The sequence below is a fragment of the Carassius carassius genome, chromosome 28, assembly GCF_963082965.1.
Source record: "Carassius carassius chromosome 28, fCarCar2.1, whole genome shotgun sequence".
In the NCBI taxonomy this organism is placed as follows: domain Eukaryota; kingdom Metazoa; phylum Chordata; class Actinopteri; order Cypriniformes; family Cyprinidae; genus Carassius; species Carassius carassius.
The window spans coordinates 10,807,322-10,821,812 of NC_081782.1; the positions used below are offsets into that span (position 1 = coordinate 10,807,322).

Genomic DNA, 14,491 nt, shown 5'->3' on the forward strand with positions numbered 1-14,491 from the left:
CATTGATCTCACCGTAAGGAGCCTGCACTTGCCTGTTTCCTTGATTGTCACACTTAGTGTGAATTATGTGGAACATGTGTTGAATTTATAAGATAACAGGCTGGAACCAGATTGCTCTCAACGCCATTAGAAGTGAGTGTGATAGCCAGTTTGACTGACGGAATGAACGTTGCCCCCCTTCCATTCCTGTCTTGTGCTTTTGGGGGGATTGTGAGAATGAGATTATAGGAAATTTGAACATAAAGAGTTCATGCATACATTTTGTAAACATTTTATACATACATACATACATACATACAAAAATAAATATACACACACACACACACACACACACACACACACACACACACACACACACACACACACACACACACACACACACACAGTGGTGGTCAGAATTGTAAGAACACCTGACAGATTTGAAAATATTGACCTTTTTTGCCTCCAAAACATGATTTAATTTCATAATGTTCATGAAACATGCAGATGGTTGCTCTGAGCACAACAAATATCAGATGAAGTGAGTTGTACTTTTTTTTTATCCACTTTTAATTTTAATATTTGGTATGTCCACCTTTTGCAGCAATTACAGTAGCACATCTCACTGGCATAGTGTCAATATGTATCCTGAGAACTTCAACACTAATGTTATCCCATGCCTTGTACAACTCAAGCCTAAGGCTTTCCTTTGAATGTACAATAGATCTGTCCAGTTTATTTTCCAACTAGCCCCAAATTTGCTAGATGGGGTTGAGGTCTGGACTTTGAGGGGACCAATCCATCATTTTCAGTGTTCCAGCAGATGCATTCCATCGCAGGTAGTTCTGGCAATAGTTCGTTTTATGAGTATTGTAATGGCCAGTTTACCAAAAACAACTGAAAGTTCTTAAATATGCTAATAATGTATGTGTGTGTGTGTGTATATATATATATATATATATATATATATATATATATATATATATATATATATATATATATATATATATATATATATATATATATATATATATATATATATATATATATATATATATAAATTATCATATATACACATTAGTGGACTATAAAAGTAGAAAAAGCTGATTTGTTGTATATCGAGCAGGTTGCCTCATAGGGACTACCATATTGTTATCACATAACCATCTGAATGCATTTTATTTCAGTAATCCACTTGAATGGACCTTTTTGCACAGGAAATGAGTTATTAATTGATGACTCTGAATAGCACATTTCTACCAGGCCCGAAGAATATTGCTTTTGCATAATGCCGGATCCACACCACTAGGTGTCAGTGTACTAATCTGACAGTGAATACATATATAAACAAAATACTGTGCACTAACTTTTGCCATTTCTTTGTGAACCATTTTAATCCCTTAATGAATCTGTTTGCTTCATGAGAACTGCAAAGTAAGTTCCCATAATATAGTTTTTTTTTTAGAATTGTCTACCTTTGTGGAGACATTTGATGTGTCAACAAAAATACCTGTTCATACATTTGCATAAATTGCTCCAAAAGGACTCTATTTCAGGCAGTACTGGTGGGCGTTTGGGAACAACATCTCTAAATGAAGCACGCAGCTAAGGCGTGGAAAATGAGCAATGAATCTCCAGTGAGAAGCGAATGAGCTGTGTGTTTATGGTGCAAGTTCATTGTGTTCTTCTCATTTATAGCATCTAAATATCTGAGAGAGAAAAACAGGATCTTCTTGGTCAAAGCTGATACCTGTTTGTAAGTTCACACTTCATTTGCATTTTACACACTATTGGCAGCGTTGTGTACGTGTTTGTGTTAGAAAGTTGCTTTGTGATACGAGAGCTTCAGCACACAGCTCTTTTGTCTAGTTTGAAGGTGGAATCATACATTTGTATTTAAATGTCTCCACGCCCTCTTTGCCTCCCCACCCGCTACTCCCCAAAAACACTATTACTGACTCAATCTTCCTATGGGAAAACAAACTTTATAAAATTCTCCATAACCCACCAAGCGGAACCTATTTTCCTCCCGATGCAATTAACTGCACCAACATTTACAATAATATGATTACAGCCACTTTAGAAAAAGTCAGAGAGGGTGGGAGAACGAATATTAGGTATCAGCAAGGGGTTGATCGTGATGGTCGTATTTTCAGGAGACTTGCATTTTCTTTGAGCAAATAAAGAGCCACTAAATTCTCCTTAGGCAGTAAAACCCAATGCAGTGGAACCACGATAACAAACACACCAGCCACTTTTCCTCTCTCACCAGTTTCTTCTTTTTTTTTTTTCGTTGCTCTCGATCCAGGTTCTTCTCTCTTCCTACCTCCCTCAATTAATTAAGTCTTTCACGGGCATGTAATTAGGAACATTACCAAGTCATAAAATTGCCACCAGCCTCTAAATTATGTGCAGACCCACAGCAATTTGTTAGTAATTCCATTCTTAAAGACATTGACACCGTGGGGTCCAAGACGTCTTCAGGTGTGCACCTCAAGTATAGGTATATTATTAACTTAAAAAGGCAATGGCAATGTCAAGATCCTTATACTGTAGTATAGATGCGGACAAAGCTTCTGCGGATTTACGTTATTTTGGGTTTGTTTTAGTTGGCTTATCTAAGAAGTACATGGATCCAAGGAAAAATGTCATTACTTTATCTCTAAATGGCGTTTTAAGACTCAGTGTTTTTAGCAGTCATCAAGTTCATCACAGTAGTGAAGATGGGGATTTGAACAAAGTCTAAAGTATTTTTTTATCTGTACAGTGACTCTTCCAATTTCATGTCTCTGGTAAACAAACCTTTCCAATGAGGCTTGAGAACCGGGGGACAATGAGCAGCCCCATTGTGCCTGTGTTCATAAAGGATTACAGAGAGAAAAAAAGTGACAAATCCAAGACTCATTCTTCGTCTGATGATCCCGCTTCCACCACATTGGACATAGACACTGAGGCAAGTGGGGGTCGAGTCGGGAGAAAAGGAACGCTATTGAGTTTGTTTGAGCTGCACATGGCATGAAAAGGTTAAAGGCATCAGTAGAGTAAAGCGCTGTGGTGATTGTAACACAAGAACCTAATCATAGGCTCTATCAGCTGAGCCATCCCTGACCCTGTCATAACCATATTCCATTGTTTCTGTTTATGGGCCAGCAGTGGGAAGCAAGCGTAGAAAAAACCCAAAGGCTGGCAATATTGATTCCTGTCCCCTCATATTGAAACCAGATATTGATTTTCTTTCTTTTTTTAAATAGGAAAAAGTGCATTGTTCAAATGAAAGAGATTTCTTTTGGGATTTGGCAGGAGAGGAGCTGAAATGAGCATCCTTTGGAACATAGTCTCTTGCGGATTTGGTACAGGAGCTGGTAATTGAATCCAGCAAATGGGCTCGTGGATTTGGTGTGAGAGTTTTTGGCCGGAGAAAGGGAAATATGCTTGCCTCTGACAAAGAGGATTTATTCTCGTTCCTTTCATCATATTTAGCCTTAATAGCCCTGATTTTTTTTGTTTGCTCAGTACTGTATTAGTCAAGAATGATGAAGTAAATGATAGGACTATGTAATGGTTATGACATCACAGTGTGTGTTACTCCGATCATGGTGGCTGCCTCCCATCACTGTCTCTTGATTAGCCCGCCGACGTTCGCCAGCATCTATTTCACATTCAGGGGGCGTTTGCGTGTCTCCCACTCAATTTGCAATTAAGACAAAATTTAGACCACTGAAGCCTGAAGGCAGGTGGGTGTCCTCAAAGCATGTTGCTTAGCAACTGTCATATAGCAGGGTCCGGCACCTGTGCAGCAGGGGGCAGCGTGGAGAAGAAGCGGGGGACGGGGTAAAGCCTCCAGCATGGATGTGTCTGAGAGGGGATGGGGGTGGAAGCTTATCTTAGCCAGCCATGGTTCAGTGCTAGCAGACAGACAGAGCCCACGGCTGGAGCCTCGCCCCTCCTCTAGGCGGCTCGAGTCGGGGCCAAAGGGGACTATAGCCTGAGCCCCGACACGGATCCGACACGGTTATTCCCCCGATCTCCTGGGAGCTGTATCAGTGTGAAAGTGCGGTGTGCAGGGAAGGGGACAAGGGGCACTGATGCTATCGCTCTCTCTGAATCCAAATGTTGAGTCCTGGGGGATGGCCTGGTCGGGAGCTGATCAAACCCTCACAGGTCTACGAAGAGAAATATTATGATTTGCTGACATTGGCCCCCATTGCCATGGGGCTTTTTAACTGATCGACTTGGAAAATCAGTTAAATTATCGCTAAAGTTACCACATATCAGCTATTAGGTTTCTAGAGTCCTTACAGAGTCCCATAATTGTTTTTTTAGTACTGTGTACAGTTTTGGGAATGTTACTTACAAAAGTAATATGTTACAATATACTTTTTTTCTTTGTTCTCTTTTTTTGGTTCAGTGGGTGAGTGAACAGGTGCTTATTCCTGCAATATATTTGGAATCTAATGACTTACAGATAGCCTATAGCATGAAAAATTGTTTCCTGACTTTCATGAGCATATTTATATAATACATTATATATAATATAATAATTATTATTATTAATAATACAACATAATTATATAATTATTTTAAATGTTATTATAATTTTAATGTAAATATTCAAAAATATTTGTATAATTATTACATATATTATGATTGCCTTTGATGAATGAATTTTACTGTTTAATGTTTTTATAAGCAGTTTTGGGCTACAACCTTTACTTTTTTGTACTGGTCAAACATTTCGAATTAAAACGTATCCTATGCTCATCAAGGCTGAATTTGTTTGATAATAATAAAATAATAATAAAATATATATGTTTTAAATATTAATATTGTTAAATATTCTCAAACATTTAAACAATTTTTTTTCTATTTGTATATATTTTAAAATGTAATTTATTCCTGTGATGGCAAAGCTGAATTTTCAGCATCCATTACTCCAGACTTGATGATTCCAGCCACATGATTCCTCAGAAATCATTTTATGCAAATTTGGTACTCAAAAAGTACTGGTAAAAGTGCACACACCTATTATTCTTACACGTACTATACCAACCCCAGTATACCCATTTCACTCAGTATTGGGAAGTTAGATATTGTTAATTGTATTTGTAAGTAAATAAATTAAATAAATAGAATGCATTTTATTTGAAAAGTAATATGGTGTGAACATGTTACCCCAAACACTATTTATGAAGCACATTCTATAAAGTATTACATTTATGTATAAACTTGTAGCTGTTATTCATCCAATCCACTCCTTTATGAGTATGGTTTAGTTGTTGTTTATACTGTTGTCCTGTGGCGTTGTCTGGGAAAACTGTAATTGGCACAGGAGATGAGTGCTGTGTTCCTCATGCCACGCTGTCCTGACAGGAAGGTTGACTCCAGGCCACTGGCCTTCATTTCCTTCATGTCTCTCTGCTTCGCTCCACTACCTGTCTACATTTCCGCTGTGGCCCAGGAGCGACACCTAGACAAAGAGGGAAAGAAAGAGACAGTGAAAACTAAGATGGGCCATGGGTCTTGTAAAAGTCATTGTATAATGTAGATTACTCGAATGTGAACCTGGGTGAGTAAAGTCTAAGATGTTGATCGAGCACTTGTGATCATGATGCTCTGCATGTTACATGTAACAGCACAGTCAATGACAGGCAATTTCAAAACCCCTCCAGGTGGTATAGATCCTCATTTATACCTCATGCATTTGCAGAGTCATTAGGTCACACTCCAGACAAGCTTTCCAGAATCTGCTTTTTATTGTAGCCCCTTAAAAACGGCACTGTTTGGAATAGTTTGCAAGCTGTTGTAACACAAACTGTTGTCGCCCAGCACACATCAGTCGATGTATTTGCATGTGCTTGGATGCTGGGAACAGCAAATTGACTGAGCAAATAGCCATATTACCACTCAGTGGGGGGAGTCATGTTGTATTCCGCAAACAATGGAGAGCGCTCGCAATGGTCCTCATGTGGAGAGGCACATGCATTATGAACACTTGGAAATGTGAAAAGCAGTAATAATATGCCCTCATGACACAAATTGAAGAACAAATATCAATGGAGGACTCCGCTGCTGTCGAGTGGCTGTGCGAAGAACCATTATGAGGGAGTGGAACTGGTCAAGTAAAGACAGATATTTTAAATGAGGCTTGTGCCATGACGGTTCGGTGGGAGGGAAACACAGTGGAGTGCTGAGTAGTTCTGTGGACGTTGTGAGTAGGAGGGTTGGGCAAAATATACAAATCAATTGTAATTCAAATAGGCCACACCCCACATGAGGTTGAATCGGAATGACAGGAAGTAGAATCTATCGGTCTACAGTGCCATAGTGTTATGGGTAACCTGAGATTGAATCCCGGTGTTCTGTCGATTTGTGCTACCCTGTCAGATTTTGCTACCTCCTATTAAAACAGTGGGTAGAACAATTTGACAACGAAAAATGCTACCTGTAAAATTATGGTTTATTAACGTCTACACAACCCTAAACCTACCCTTACAGTAATGCAAATACAGTAATTCTGTGTTATAATCACAGTTGTAGCTAGAAGGGATACAGTTACAGTAACAATAAAAATAACAATAACAATATATATTTTTTTTCCTACCTATTTGATTGTGTTTTATTAACCTACCCAACCCTAAGCCTACCTTTACAGTAATGCAGATACATTAAATGTTGTTTAGCATGAGAAAAAAGACAAAATATTGATGTGCACATGCTCAGTAAACCCTTGTAGGACAATTTGACGGGTAGGATAACATGTCAGGACAACGGCTCGTGGACCTTTGCTTCCTGTCATTACAGTATCCTATCTAAATAAAAGCTACCGTTGGAAATTAGCTGGGGACTATTTTCAGGTTCTGCATAATATCATTGCACCTGCTGCACCCGTGGTATGGCAGCAAAGTTACCTGATTATTATGGCAGAATGAGGGTATAGTTTCTAGCCATATCGGCCTAGAAAATCGCATCTTTTCATTTTTGTCGGTCTTAGTACATGATGTAACTGCAGAAGAGTCAAGTTTTAAATAGGAAAATTATACAAACTCTTTGGTCATTTTTCAGCTAGATGCTATTTTCAAAAATAGTGAAGTGTTCCTTTAACGTAACTGATGATATTCAAAGAGTTAAGCGGCTTGGCACAAGCTGATTGGAACATGCTGCATATGCAGCCAATGAGCTTACTGCCTTGCATTTATATGACTGGCCAACATTCACTTGAGATTCCTACAGCGCATTTTCAGAGTTCTCTGAAACCCTTCGCCTTCCCCAGCAACACCTGTATAGTTCAGCTATGGGGTTATTTTATATGATATTTGTGCAGCAGCAGTACGTCTTAAATACTCACAGCACCATATCGCCATATGCATTGGCAGTGGCAAGTTCCTATACTTGCTTGCAGCAGCAGCAATAATCTACAACTACAGCAATAACCAACAGCAGCAGCAATTCAGCAGCAGCGTAGCAGATCTTTTCCGCCAAGACCAAATACATTAATATTGTCATATCAATCACCATGCTCAAATATTCTGAAAGTTGTCATGATTGAAATATATATATATATATATATATATATATATATATATATATATAGAGAGAGAGAGAGAGAGAGAGAGTAAATATATATAGAGAGTGTATGTGCATTATTTACATTTATTCATTGAGCTAACATATCAAGTCACAAATTGTTATTATCTACAGTATCCGTCTGCCTATCCTTCTGTCTATTATTTATATCTATTTAGAGTTATGCAATATAATTATTACATTTTATGACCAGTTAATGCAGAAAACCAACAAAATCCAATGGGATTACATACTTTTTCCAGGTACCCTCAGTGGATTTAATTCACCTTTCATTAGTTTTCTGCACTACTGGTCATAAAATGTTATACTTACATTAGATAGATAGTTAGATAGATAGATAGCTAGATAGATAGATAGATAGATAGATAGATAGATAGATAGATAGATAGATAGATAGATAGATAGATAGATAGATAGATAGATAGATAGATAGATAGATAGATAGATAGATAGATAGATAGATAGATAGAGTCTGACATTCTCAGTTCATTTCTGAATGGCGCTCAACCCTGGTGAGTACTTGTCCAGCAAGGCAGAGCATGCATGGCTGATATCTGTGTGTAATGCTGATTAAAGAACAATGACTTCATTTGATTGGTTTGATCAGTACACATCATTCACAAGATAGCGAGTTTTAAAGGTTTGGGGACAGGCTCCCGTAAGCACCACCCATCCCTCTTATGCTCAGCTCTCCGTGTCTTAATGCACAGTGGCCGATATGCCCTGGTGTGGATGTCAATGCCATTGAAAGTCATAGTGGGAGAAGTCACTGTTGATTATGATATAATTCTGCTTGCCACAGTTTTATAAAGCCACCCCAGCAATGCCCTTCTAGCCGCAGGGGCCAAGCTGGGCCACGCAATGTGTATTAGAAAGTCCTCAATTTCACACATGCTTACTCTTGAGTGAGTTTCGCATAAAGGGATTAGGAGGGAGGAAGTGCAAGGGAAATGGGATGTTAGACACCCTGCTTAATGGACTGACGGGGCCCGGGCCAGTGTCCTTTCTATTTCCACCTCCCGCACCCCCTCCCGCATCTCTGCTCTAGTGCACTGACACTCTAATCCACGCTGCTCACTCTCTATGTACATCCTGGGAAGAGGGAGGAGGGAAGACAAGGGCAGAGGGGCAAAGATATTTGTTTAACTCTCCAAACACTGCCAGTGCCACATGGTTTATCCCTTTTTTAAGCCTCTGTGAATTTGAACAACCCAAGAACCTTCCCTTCCCCCCATCACTTGGCTTATATATACATTTCGAAACTTGTTTTATTGCTGGTTATTGCTCTTGGATGTAGGGGGTGTCCATCCAGATCAATGGAGGACCCCTATCTCTTAAAAATAAACAAACTAACAAGTGAAAGAACTTTGGTGGCCGCGTAAGGCTACGCTCGGATAACTGTTCATTCAGACGCTTGACGAGGGCTTTGATGAATGTGTTTTCCCCTGATAAAGAGGGCCATTTCTGGAAACTTCATAGTCAGGAGGCCGCCTCAGCCATGCTCATAGACTTCTCCCGGGCGGTGAGCTGTGGGATGTGTCCTGAGAAAGGATCCGGATGAGGAACTCTGAGGGATAAATGTGAGTGTGAGACGACCCGCTCAGAGTTACTGGGGCATCAACAGCGTGTCCTCCCGCTCCCCTCACCCCTCCCTGAATCTTTCTCCTTGCTTGTCTTTCTTCCTATCTCTTCACCTTTTTCTCATCTTCCTTCTCTGTCACTTCCATCTTCCTTTCCTCCTATTCTTCCACTTTTCTCTGCTCTGATGTGGAGGGAAGTTAATCATGGCAAGGGGTCTTGACAAATTGTCTCCTCAGCCCAGTGGAGATTGAGCCACCTGTGTCCCTTTGTGTAAACCCACTGACATGAAAACACGCATACGCAAAAGTTTCACAAAACAGTTTGATTTGCAAGATTGGTAATTATTGATTTGAATAATTCAGTAGTGTTTACTTTTGAATATTTACAGGTTTTTAGAAACACTATACAAAATGGTTCAGTTCTTTAACTTTAGTTAATTAATTAATTATTGTGAAGAACGTTTTTACAGCACTTTTTTTTATCTAGATCGTTATTTGTGTATTTAAATACATTAGTTAAACTTAAATATACTATTGTTTATTGTTAATTCCTGTTTGCTCATAATGCATTAAATAAATTAAAAAAGTCATATTCTTAATTACTTTTACCAGAAGACTTTTACATGAAGAAACAATGTTTAAATTTGATGTTTTTTTTTTTTTATGTTTTAGCTTAACAATGTAATGTTTTATCTTATAGTATTATAGAAAGTTACAAGTAATGTATTTTCTCTCCTTTTGCAAAAATAATCGCCATATGACCTGTAAAAGATTTTTTTTTTCACTCAGTGGGTTTTTAAAGAAGTTTGAGTAGCAGAAATAGTTTGTCATGTAGATTGTATTGTATTTAATTATTATTTTTGGCCAATTAAAATAATTATATATAGACAATATGCAGTATTGTTTCGCATGTACATTTTGTTGATTTGCATGCTTAAAAAGACAAATTAAAAAGTCTGTTTTTGCAGTGAAATATCAATACATGTTTAACATGTTTACAGTATAATTTTACATATGTCAAAAGAAGCATTAATCAAACTTAATACATTCTGTAAAACTTAAAGCTGAAGTAGGTAACCTTTTGTAAAAATGTATTTGTGAAACCTGTCATTATGTCCTGACAGTAGAATATGAGACAGATAATCTGTGAACAAATCAAGCTCCTCTGGTTCCTCCCAGTGGTCCTATTGCCATTTGCAGAAATTCACCACTCCCGGTAAGAAACAACCAATCAGAGCTGCGGTCCGTAACTTTTTTTGTGTTCAAGATTTACTAATTGTATATAATAAGCGAGTACACCATGAATCCATTTTCCAAACCGTGTTTTTAGCCTGTCCTGAATCACTAGGGTACATCTATAATAAGTGTTTATATTCGGACTATTTTAGATTGCTTCGGGGGTACCGCGGCGGAGTAACCCGGGACATTTGTGATTCTTCATAGACATAAACAGAGAGAAGTAGCTCCGGCTACAATGTTCTTCCGCAAGACGCAAGCAGTTCTGTTTATTAACCGCTAGAGAGTCAAAAGTTACGGACTGCAGCTTTAATGTTATTTCCTGTTAGCTATTGATTTAAGTGATGTTACCATGTACAACCTTACTATAAAGTATTAGCTAAATAGTTAATGGAGGAAAAGGGAAAGGCAAAAACTATAGTTTGTACCTTGTAAATTTTTGGGGCTAAAGTGTCTTTTATAATAACTTGGCACATTTAGCTACAGTGACCCTTATTATATTACAAGATTATTAAACAGTCCCATGGCATTTATATTAAAACTTGTATCATAACCCCATTGCGATAGCCTGCATTAGATTCAGATGCCAAACAATCATCTATATTTAATTAAGGTCTTAATAATTGTCATCAAGCACTAGTTAACTTTTAATAAGACATGTCCTTAGAAAGATAATTCACTGGTAATTATCTTTTCCTGTTAAATCATATTGTAAGGGACCTAACAGTAATTTTTAAACAAATTGCCCAATTTTTCACAAACTGTTTCACAATTTGGTAATTAATGTATCCTCTAATCAGATAAGTGTACACTTAATATGAAAATAATCTGTTAGCTTTATAAATGCCAATTAACACCAGGAGCAGCTGGGCCTTTAAAAGTTTATTGTTGATGTCTGGAATGTGATTGGTCTCTTCCTGAAGAGCCTTGAATTTCACGGGGAACATTCCTGAACGGTGGTGGCTCAGCATGTGCCTGTTTATAACGCGATATCTCCTGATATAGGAGATGGCACTGATAAGATAAGCCAGCTCTTTAATGTGATTTTTCATGCAGTTACGCCCTGCATTCAATTTAGATCTCCAGATTATGAGCTTATTTATTTATTTTTTAAAGAGGTTGATAATGCACATGCACAACTATTTTACATTACATCCCTTTGTATTCTATAACTATGTGACATGTTTTATAGGATGCACAGTGATCTGGCATTGTGAATTGTGTTTGATTAAATGTGAGCATTTAGAAGAGGAATTTGTCACAGATTTGGTCTCACAATAATGCGATCGATTGGATAATGTACTCTCTAGGTCAGAAGGGTTTGTATTGGCTCTAGTGAGAGCTCTGTTGTCGGTGGCCAGTCCATTTCTATAGACCAGACCTGGGTGATGGTGGCCCACCATGAAACACTCATCTATGAGAGTATTTTGTGCACATTACTCAAATGGCTCACTGTTGAAATGCTGTGGATATGTTCTTGATGCATTCTCATGTATTTACAAGAATAAACACAGTTTAGATGCCATGGTTTAGATCTTAGCATTATATAGAAAGTTACAAGTAATGTATTTTCTCTCATTTTGGGAAAATAATTAGATCAGTAAAATATGTCTTTTTTTCACTAACTTGGTTTTTAAAAAGGTTTGTTTATAGTATAAAATCTGTCATTGCTAAATAAGTACATTAATCCAAAGTTTTCAGATGTTGATGTAACTGAACACGTTACAAATGACATTTTGGTTTACACTGTAGAGCAGTTTTTTATTTATTTATTTATTTTTTTGCAGCATGTTTGTTGCAGTATGTCTGCCAGCCCTTCCTGCACATGGTAGAGCTGGAGTAATGAAGAATTCCGGCTGCCAAGCAGAGCCGCACTGCTTGGACAGTGGGCATTTTTCATCCTGTAATGTGTGCATGGGTCGTTAATTGCGGCTTGCCATGGGTCCAACGGGCTTGTCATTTGGGTATACCACATCTATACATCTGCTCTCACCCTACCCCATCACAACACACCTCCCCTGGGTCTGTTTGTGCTCCACTGTGGCCTACATCACCATCCATGTGGGTAAATTATGTCCCAAAAAATAAAACAGGAATGGCCTTACTTTAATGGTCACCTAAACCTGTAAAAACAAACCTGTAATTAAATGGGCGAAGCATTTTAAAAAGTTGAGCATTGTGCTACTAAAGAAAACTCTCTGTATTTGATTAACTAATAAAATGCATTACTTTAAATGCAGTATTAATTCTTTGGATAATATATATATTTTTAACAAAAATAAAATTTGAAAATGAAAAAAAGAAAAGAAAATCACTTATTTAGTTTTATCACCTGTATTTCAAACCTTTCATTCTTCAGCAAAACACAAAGGAAGATTTTCTTTTAGGGGCCAATATACAGGATTTGTATTTAATCGGCCTATAAGATCATATACTTATTTAATCAGAACCAAATTGTTCTGGTACAGTAAAGGATTTTTGTCAGGGAAAGAACAAAGTACAGACAAATTTAAATATTTTAATAATAATATATATTTGGTAAATTACATTTACATTTATTCATTTAGCAGACGCTTTTTATCCAAAGCGACTTACAATTGCTATGTATGTCAGAGGTCGCACGCCTCTGGAGCAACTAGGGGTTAAGTGTCTTGCTCAGGGACACACTGGCGGTTCACAGTGGATTCGAACCCGGGTCTCTCACGCCAAAGACGTGTGTCTTATCCACTGCGCCAACACCACCCCTAACAGAAACTCATACTGTACAGCCAAATAAACAACCAAATTATTGTTTTCTTTTTAAAATTCTCATTTGTCTACCAGGAGTGGGGTTCGAACCCACGATGACATTTGTCCATTGGCTCTTAAGTCCAACGCCTTAACCACTCAGCCACCCTGGTTACTTTAATTTTTTTAATATTAGTTAATGAATTAACTAACATGAACAAACAATGAGCAGTATATTTTGTCACCATTGTTTAACCTTAGTTCATTAAAATGTCGCAATGCTTTAACTTATGTTAACAGATACAAAGTTTGATTTAAAATATGTATTTGTAAATGTTGAGATTCGCTTAAATTATTATTATAATTATTTATTTTTTTCCGTACAGTAATTCAAAATATCTTATTTTGAGTATCACAGAAGAATGAAACCTGTACAGGTTTTGAATGATATGAAAGTGAATAAGTGATGACTGAATTCTCTTTAATACCAGATCTGTCGGATTTTGTATATGTGTCATTTTATGCTTTAAAGCCACTTCAGAGTTTCAGTATTTTATGCTGCTGCACATGGGTTTAGAGTGTGTTTCATCAGTTTATGCTTGTGAAGAATGGCCCACGGCTGCCCTGAGGCTCATGTTGCTTGCCTGAGGTGGGCTGCTCTCCCACCTTTATCAGTGTGCTGTATTGATTGGGGTGCATGTGTGTGTGTGTGTGTGTGTGTGTGTGTGTGTGCGCATGTGGATGTAGGTGGGAGATGCTGAAAAGAGTGGCTGCTCTCCTCTATCTTGGCTCTGAATGAGGCCCCACAGCGGGAGGGGAGGAGTCTCTATTGGTGTGATGTGTTTTGTCAGAAGCATCTGTTTGGTCACAGGACGTGGCATAATCCTCGACCTTGAGCGCACCAGCCGAGACTGAGCACAGTGCTCAGCTGTGGCCCTGCGTGGGCCCATTAACACCTCTCACACACAGGCTCGGGGCCCGCGCTGACATCAGAGCCCACACACCTCTCTCCACAGCACCACAGGCCTCTTCACTTTTTAGACCACAGTTTGACAGTGCTGTTCCTGTCTGCTTCAGCTTCATTTTGTACTCAGTGGTTCTGATTGTTTGAGGGAAACTAAATTCAGCATTTGTAAAATACATATGCTGTGCAGACGATTTAGGAAGTCAGGAGACTCGGGACATTAGATCTCACCTTCATCGAGAAGCATCCAGAGAAGAAGTTTAGAACAGCCTACCTGCAAACTACAGTACATACAGTAAATATAAATGGAACTGATATCCTCACTTCTAGTAATATTTAAATTTTTATGAAAAGCGTTTGGAAACACCTTAGGACCAATTCTCACTATTAAATAGTTGTTTGTTAGCATGCCTATTATTAA

General features: G+C 38.1%; 1 long non-coding RNA gene and 1 other non-coding gene across 4 annotated transcripts in view; one reads left to right on the forward strand and one right to left on the reverse strand.

The window, feature by feature from the left end:
- LOC132107929 (uncharacterized) overlaps positions 1 to 14,491 on the forward strand; it is a 218,865-nt gene that overhangs the window by 163,680 nt on the left and 40,694 nt on the right. The window lies entirely within an intron of this gene.
- On the reverse strand, positions 13,197 to 13,279 carry trnal-uaa (transfer RNA leucine (anticodon UAA)). Its single transcript has one exon. It is a non-coding gene; the product is annotated as a tRNA-Leu (tRNA).